Raw genomic sequence first — 8,630 nt, 5'->3', positions numbered from 1 at the left:
TTTTATGTTTTTGCAGAAAGTATGCATCGGCTAATCAACATCAGCCCATGCTAGCTCTTCTATGTCTAAAGGTGTTTTTGTGTTTGGCTATACTTTTAGCTGCATTTTCTGTTTGGCGCATGTGCTGGACTGATAAAGTGGAATTAATAGCTAATGGAATTTTTATGTTTGATTTTCACTGCAATTCTGGTCATGTCCTCTTCCCGATTTTTGACTTTAGTACTTGATGGTTTATAGTGTAGTTATTTCTTGACATTGCACTGTAATGCCCAGTGGAATTACAGTGTATGCTAATTGGTTTTTCATAGTAAATCTTAGCGGTTTAAATAGTAATTTACGCAGTAGTATATACAGTAGTTTACACTGTAATTTTAGTACTTTCTTACTGGATTTTATTATATTTGTAAGCATGTTTTTCAGTGTAATTTTGGTCATTTTTAGTGATTTCTGCAGTGTTAAGTTTAGTGGCATTTGTTGTGTAAATTTACTGGATTCTAGTCTACAATTTCTTAGTGGCATTTTTGTGGCATTGCAAAGCATTTTCTTAGTGGTATTGTTAGTGTATAAGTCATTTTGTAACTGCTTACTGTAGATGGCTCCACGACAATTGGCGCCCACAGTGGGGCTATCGCACGATGGTTTCGAGTTCTTGAAGGGCAACTTTGAAGAACTCAAGGGATACGCGGTTAGCCGGGTGACCAAGAGTCGTCGCGGCAAGCTCTATATTCACGACGCAGGCTGGGGCGCCGATGCCAGCTTGATTGAGTACGGGTAGCGGGTCCCCTTTGGAGGAATTCACGTCTTCATCGGCAAGGTCGGCGAACCGGGCCCTGAGCCGGACGCCTGCACCGACCTCGTCGAGACGGCTCAGTGTGCAAGCCCTGCCCGGGTTCAGCCTGCCATGAAGCGTGCGTTCGTAGGATTCATCCATGGTGCGGAATCTGAACCGGTGTCCGATGGTGAGACGGCCATTTATTCTGATGGCGAATCATCCACCGGCGGGACCGAGTCGCTGTACCAACTATAAGACGGCCGGTTCAGGGGCTGTTCGATGGCGGCGGTATTCCGGACCCCCTTGAACCGCCAAATCGGGTTGCGATCTTCATGGCCGGTACGTAGCCCACATTGCAATCTTCAAATGCAGCAGCGATGACTTCCGGATCGACAACCGGGGCAGGAGACCCCGTGCGCCGACCGGCTCAAATTCTGTCTGGTTTATTGGACGCCTGGACGACATTGTTGACCACAACAGTCACCTCGGAGACTCAAGATCGGCATAATGCGGAGGTCACAAAGCTGCGGGATCAGATAACTCAGGCCAAGGAGGACTTGGCGGCTGAGGAAACCAGGATGGCTGATGAGCGGGCCGCTTTAGATGCCCAGTCACAGCGGATTCAGGCAGAGAATTACCGGCTCATGCTGTGTTGAGGAGGAGGAGGCATCGGTCTCGTCTAAAGACGTGTTGAGGAGGAGGCATCGGTCTCGTCTACCACCGGTTTACGAAGCAATGAATCTCTTCAACACGCCAGGAGCAGGACCCAGTAATCCGGCAGCAGTAAACCGGACTGAAGCCCCTGGGACAGGAGCGCCAGATCAGCCACGGGTGGTGGACTCGCCTCGACAAACATATGACCCGCCGCAATACATGCCGACCCCGCTGGGTCACTTCTCCACCCCTTTGGATAACATGATTGCTGCGGCATCTCGATTGGCAGCTATTCCAATGGAGGGCGAGTCTCCAGCGGCGGTTGAGACGCGGCGGGCCAGGGATCTCCTTCAAACCGCTATGGTACAGTGGCAGGCCTATTCATATAGCCGAGACATAATCCATTCAACCCCTCGCCCGAGCAGGAGTTACAGCAGGCGCATTGAAGAACCGGCTGTGTCAAGCAGTGCGCGGAACCGTGATGCCCCTCGAGGGCCAAATCTGGCGCGCGGTGGTGCAAATGCTCAGGATGTGGTGGATAATGGTAGAGCGCGTCGGGAGGCAGAGTTAGCGGCGCAGTACGCGAATCATCAGCCTACTCCGGTTCGACCGACGATGTCAGTGGAACGACGACTTGCTTTCAGCTCTTGGGGGGTGCCGTGTGTCACTCAAGCTCTACGCCAAGTGCGGTTACCCAAGGATTTTAAGGGCCCGCATAAGGTGCCTAATTACACCGCCGATTTACCCCCCGGGTCATGGGTTGAGAGTTATGAGATGGCAATGGAGATGCTGGATGTGGATGAAGCAGCGTATGCAAAGTACTTCACCATGATGTTGGATGGAACGGCTCGCACTTGGTTAAAGAGTTTGCCCGTTAACTCCGTCGGTTCATGGGCTAAGTTGAAGGCCCGGTTTATAACAAGCATCAAGGACACGTGCAAGCAACCCATGTCAATTGTGGATCTGGCCGCCTGTGTCCAAGAAGAAGGCGAGTTGACAACCCATTGGGTGCGCCGGGTTTCGGAGATCTTGCATATACCAGACCGCATCAATGCCGATTCAGTAGTCATAACATTAGAGGGAAATTGCTGGTTTAAGCCGCTGAAGTTGAAGTTGGGACGACTCAAGCGTCACTACAATGCCATGGGAACACTCATGGCAGCTTTGGTTAAGTATGCCGACTTTGATAGTACCAAGGATCTCGAGTCTGACGATGAGAAGCCGGGGAAAGGAAAGAAGAACGGCGTTGCGAAAGGACAACAACATAACCAGGCGGGCCACGGGAATAACGGTAAGCATAAAGCGGACAGTAATTCTGATTTTGTGGCTAACACAAACGTACAGGGTAATGGTCAGCGTCGTAAGGTTAAACCACCCCTGCGGAGTGGAGGATCAGGTATGAATCTGGAGCGCCTGTTAAATCAGCCTTGCCCAAAGCACGGGACGCAAGAGAAGCCAGCTACGCACCTCTGGAAGGATTGCTTTATTATGCGAGAGTTCAAAAACTCAGATCTCTTCTGGTATGATCATGGACCGTCCGGCGGTTCAGGACCCGTGTTTCACGGGCCGGGTTATGGTGGAGGTAACTCCGGTTCAGGGTTCCAAGGTAATCAAGGTGGGCAGGGCAATCAAGGCAATTATGGCAATCAAGGTGGTTACAATCAATAGGGGAATCAGCAACAGCAATAGTCGGGTTATCAGAGTCACCCGAAGCAGTTGAATAGTGGACAATATCATGTCTTCACTACTAGCCTGTGCAAGCGCGATCAGAAGCTTCATAAAAGGGCAGTGAATTCTGTTGAACCGGCAGTGCCCCGTTATTTGTGCTGGTCTGAACAGCCTATTGTGTGGAGTCGAGAAGATCATCTGCCCCGGGTTGATAATCTGGGTCATCTGGCATTGGTGGTAGCACCGCAGGTTAGAGGGTATAAGTTCACCAAGGTGCTCATGGATGGAGGGAGCAGTATCAACATCTTGTATTATGAAAGCTTCCGGCGTATGGGGTTGACGAATAAGAATCTTAAACCGTCGAACACCATTTTTCACGGTGTGGTGCCTGGTAAATCAGCCTACCCGGTCGGTAAGATAGCTCTGGAGGTTGCTTTTGGAGATGATCATGATTCAAGGTTAGAAACATTGACTTTTGAAGTGGTGAAAATCAGGAGTCTGTACCATGCCCTCTTTGGACGGCCAGCTTATGCTAAGTTCATGGCAAGGACGTGTTATGTTTATCTACAGCTCAAGATGCCGGGTCATAAGGGGACCATCACAGTGCATGGAAGCCGAAAGGTCGCTTTGGAATGTGAGGAAGGTGATGCGGCTTATGCTGAGTCGGTTTGTGCAACAGAGGAGTTAAAATTCTATAAAAACAATGTTGATCTGGCGGATATGACTTCTTTGAAGAAACCCACTACAGAGCATGATCCAGCATTGAAGTTTAAATCAGCTGATGAGACTAAGTTGGTTGATTTTGTTCCAGGCGATTCATCCAAGCAGTTTAGCATCAGCGCTAACTTGGATACTAAATAAGAAAGCGCGCTCATCGAGTTCATCTTTGAGAACTGGGACATCTTTGCATGGAAACCTTCTGACATGCCAGGTGTACCGAGGGAACTCGCTGAGCACACTCTGAATATCGATCCCAAGTTTAAACCGGTCAAGCAGTTTCGTCGCCGCTTCAATGAAGAGAGACGCAAGGCCATTGGTGAGGAGGTAGCCCGGCTCTTGGCAGCAGGGTTTATTGTGGAGGTTTTTCACCCTGAGTGGTTGGCTAATCCAGTGCTGGTACTCAAGAAGAATGGCACTTGGCGTATGTGTGTTGTCGTGGAATTATCACGTCAGATGTCCTAGTGAAAGGACTTAGTCGTGGAGCCATCGCAATCGGGTTAGCTTAGAGGGGTTAAACCGGACAAAGGACACATGGAGTTTATACTGGTTCGGCCCCTTGCGGTGAAGGTAAAAGCCTACGATCCAGTTGTGGTGTTCTTGATGTGGTCTCGATTACTAGGGAGAAAATATGCTTTGCCTAGTTCTCGAGTTGTTGTTTCTTGTCCCTGAACCGCCGCCGGGCCGTCCCTTTATATACATAGGTTGACGCCCGGCCGGTCTACAGAATCCCGAGGCCGGCTCATACAAGTGTCTGGCTCGGTTTCTCCATTCCTTGACTTACAATACAAGTTATACATCTATGGCGGTTTACTATTATGGGCTCTAATCCGTCACTGGGCTCCAGACCTCTTAAGTCTTCATAGTTAAAGCGCCTGTCACTTATCCCTTTGCCTTTATAAATAAGACCGGGGGTCCTTTCCATTTTCCCCCTTGCATCTTCGCATCTTCTTCCTCCTCACGACCCCGAAGAGCTCAAGCATCACCACCGCCGTCGACCTTTGCGTCTGCACCAACCAGGCCGCTGCATCAACCTGTTCTTGACTAGAAACCCTGCGATGCTCCTCTGCCGTCGTGCAGCCCTGGTAAGCACTCCTCTTCCCGACTATCAGATCTGCATTAGGGTTCCATAGTTCTTCGGTGTTCATTAGCGTTCATCGGTGCTTATCTGCTTACCCTTACTATCTCCTTGAATCTAGATAAACCTGACAACTTCTTTTCGCGGCGGAATCCGTAGCTTTAGTCTGCCTCGCCATAGCATTTCCTCGTTTCTGGACAGATCCCATATGGGCCTTTATTGTTCTTTCGTCGCCATTTTTAGGGCTCAGAAAATTTCCTTTACTGAACTGCGGTAGATCCAAAATTACAATACCATCTTGTGAAACCTGTTTCTTCAGCACTTAGTATATTTCGGATCTGCTTCTTCCACTATAGGTGGTTTTACCTTTAGAAAATGATAATCTGCCAGGTACCATTAGCCCTCACTTAAACCGCCAACTTTACCTGAACATAAGCATCCGGTTTAACATGTACATACGCTTCGATTAAATCCTCCGGTTTGACACCGGTTTACGCATATCAATCTTGAACCGTGAACCGGCATTTTGAACTTTCTTTACAGCTTGTCATCAAAAATGGCCAAACAGTTCTCTTCTTGCAACTGGGTTCCCTCACGGATCAAAGAAGAGCAACTTACTGGGTATGTTCTGACTGGCGCTTTAGCCAAGAAAGAGATTATTCATTGGCGAGTCCCTGGTACTGAGAATCCTCCTGAACCTCAAGATTGAGAAGTGGTTGTGTTTATGCAGCATCTGGAACGAGGATTCAGTCCTCCCGGATCAAAGTTTTTCCGGGATGTTCTTGCCAGCTTCCAACTCCACCCTCAAGATATTGGACCGAATTCTGTGTCCAGTATTTGCAACTTCCAAGTGTTCTGTGAAGTTTATCTGCAAGAGGAACCGACTGTTGAACTTTTCAGAGATTTCTTCCACTTGAACCATCGTACGGAATTTTCTGATGGCCCTAATACTGAACTTGGCGGAGTGTCGATTCAAAAAGGCAAAGAAGTAGACTTTCCTCATGCCAAACATCACAGCCACCCCAAAGATTGGAATCAAACATGGTTCTACTGCCGGAACACCGCTCCTGCTGATGAAAATCCTCTGCAGGGTTACCGTGCTTTCCGACTCAGCAATGGACATCCACTACCTCAGTGGCTTACTGCCAAGGAACAGCAAACATACGCACCATAGCTTGCTAAGCTCCGGGCCCTTCTAGCAAACGGTTTAACTGGTATTAATCTTGTCCGTTGCATGCTGGGTTTCATGGCGTATCCTGCCCTTAAGCCGCCGCACCAGATTAATGCATGAATATACCGGGGATGTCAAATATCCACAACGGCACACTGACATACCGATGACTGACGAGGAGGTGACTGAGTCTGTCAAAAAGATGCTAGATGAACCGATAACTGAGTGCAGCAAGACTGGGTTGCGTCCCTTTTACGCCTTCAACAAACCGCTGGTTGTAAGAATTTATCTTTCTGCTTTTTAATCAGTCTCCCCTTTAACATTTTTGATAGCATTTTCTTTATTCTTACAGGCCAAAGATCCATTATGGAAGAGGAAGCCTCAAGACAAACCGGCAAAACCACAAGACAAACCGGTGAGAGCTCCTCGTGCCAAGAGCAAGGTCACAAAGTGGCCGGCAAAGAAGAAAACCGCCGAGTCCTCTGATCTGCCCGAAGATGTTGATGACTCGGAACCAGAGGTAGAACTTGAATCCCTTGGTTCATTTTTCATGCATCTTATTAACAATGATCATTATCAGGATGATGCGGAAGCCAGCAGTGCTGACCATGTAGAGGTAATCTCCCTTTCCTCCGATTCATACCATGTACCAATACAAAAACTTCGCCGTGCTGTCCAGAAAGTAAAACGCTCACATCCTCATGCTCATTTGGATCCACACTTTTCTTTGAAGACACAGCAACATGAAAGTCGTCGCACAACCCGGCACAGTGGCCAGCAAGTCACTTCCTCCGGTTTACCAGAGACCCCAATCCGGAATCATCGTCCAGAGGTCTCTTGTTCTTCTAATAAATCTTATCCTTTGGCGGGTTGCTTCCGATACCCACTTAATCCGTCTGATTCGAATTATCAAGTAACTTCCAACTCATCTTCTGGCGACTCATCAACCACACAAATGCCTCCTCTCAAGACCGTCCCTGGGTGACTATGATATTTTTAACTTTGCTTTCTTGCGCCAGCGTACCATATTAACTCTGTTTGCTATTTTGCAATGCCAAAGCCCGACTCAGCAAAAAGGAAAAAACGAATGCTCCCACTGAGGAGTTTGTACCGGACAAGACCTCAGAAGGTGCTGGTGGAGATGCTGATATTGCTATGGATGATCCTGTACCACAAGGTCAGGACACTTATGTTGATCTGCCAGAAGTTAACCCGGCTAGTCCTCATGTCGATCCACCAAGCCCAACTGCCAATCCTCCAAGTCCAGCCACTGATCCGCCGAGCCCAGCCAAAGCCTTGGATAAACTGGCTAGCCCAAATAAAACAACTGATCATATTGTGATTACCGGGTTTGGCCATACTTCTCCTGGCAACCCTGTCGCTTTGTCAAAGCACAATGCCAAAACAGAATTTGCTGCTGTGGAGAAAGGCAAATGGAAGACTGATCTGTCAAGCTATGCTCTTCTCAACGCTCAAGAACTTCACTCTGGATACCTAAACCTCCTATATACAAGCCATGACTATGAGGCTGGTTTAGTCAACTTGATGAAGGAACGCTATGAGGTAACTTCCATTCCAAACCCTTTATAAATTTCTTTATACTGTATATCAACTCCACTGTAGCCCCCAAGGGCCGGCTTATCTCTTCCAGATGAACCAGAACTTTGGATAAAAAAGAATTCAACATTGTAGCTCCCAAGGGTCGGTTTACCTCTTCAAGATGAACCGGGTGAAGGAAATATGCCCTAGAGGCAATAATAAAGTTATTATTTATTTCCCTATATCATGATAAATGTTTATTATTCATGCTAGAATTGTATTAACCGGAAACATAATACATGTGTGAATACATAGACAAACATAGTGTCACTAGTATGCCTCTACTTGACTAGCTCGTTTGTCAAAGATGGTTATGTTTCCTAACCATAGACATGTGTTGTCATTTGATTAACGGGATCACATCATTAGGAGAATGATGTGATTGACATGACCCATTCCGTTAGCCTAGCACTTGATCATTTAGTATATTGCTATTGCTTTCTTCATGACTTATACATGTTCCTGTAACTATGAGATTATGCAACTCCCGTTTACCGGAGGAACACTTTGGGTGCTACCAAACGTCACAACGTAACTGGGTGATTATAAAGGAGTACTACGTACAGGTGTCTCCAAAGGTACATATTGGGTTGGCGTATTTCAAGATTAGGTTTTGTCACTCCGATTGTCGGAGAGGTATCTCTGGGCCCTCTCGGCAATGCACATCACTATAAGCCTTGCAAGCAATGTAGCTAATGAGTTAGTTACGGAATGATGCATTACATAACGAGTAAAGAGACTTGCCGGTAATGAGATTGAACTAGGTATTAGATATTGACGATCGAATCTCGGGCAAGTAACATGCTGATGACAAAGGGAACAAAGTATGTTGTTATGCGGTTTGACCGATAAAGATATTCGTAGAATATGTAGGAGCCGATATGGGCATCCAGGTTCCGCTATTGGTTATTGACCAAGAATAGTTCTAGGTCATGTCTACATAGTTCTCGAACCCGTAGGGTCCGCACACT

Source organism: Triticum aestivum, chromosome 6B (assembly GCF_018294505.1).
Source record: "Triticum aestivum cultivar Chinese Spring chromosome 6B, IWGSC CS RefSeq v2.1, whole genome shotgun sequence".
In the NCBI taxonomy this organism is placed as follows: domain Eukaryota; kingdom Viridiplantae; phylum Streptophyta; class Magnoliopsida; order Poales; family Poaceae; genus Triticum; species Triticum aestivum.
Note: the sequence above shows the minus strand (reverse complement) of the source record.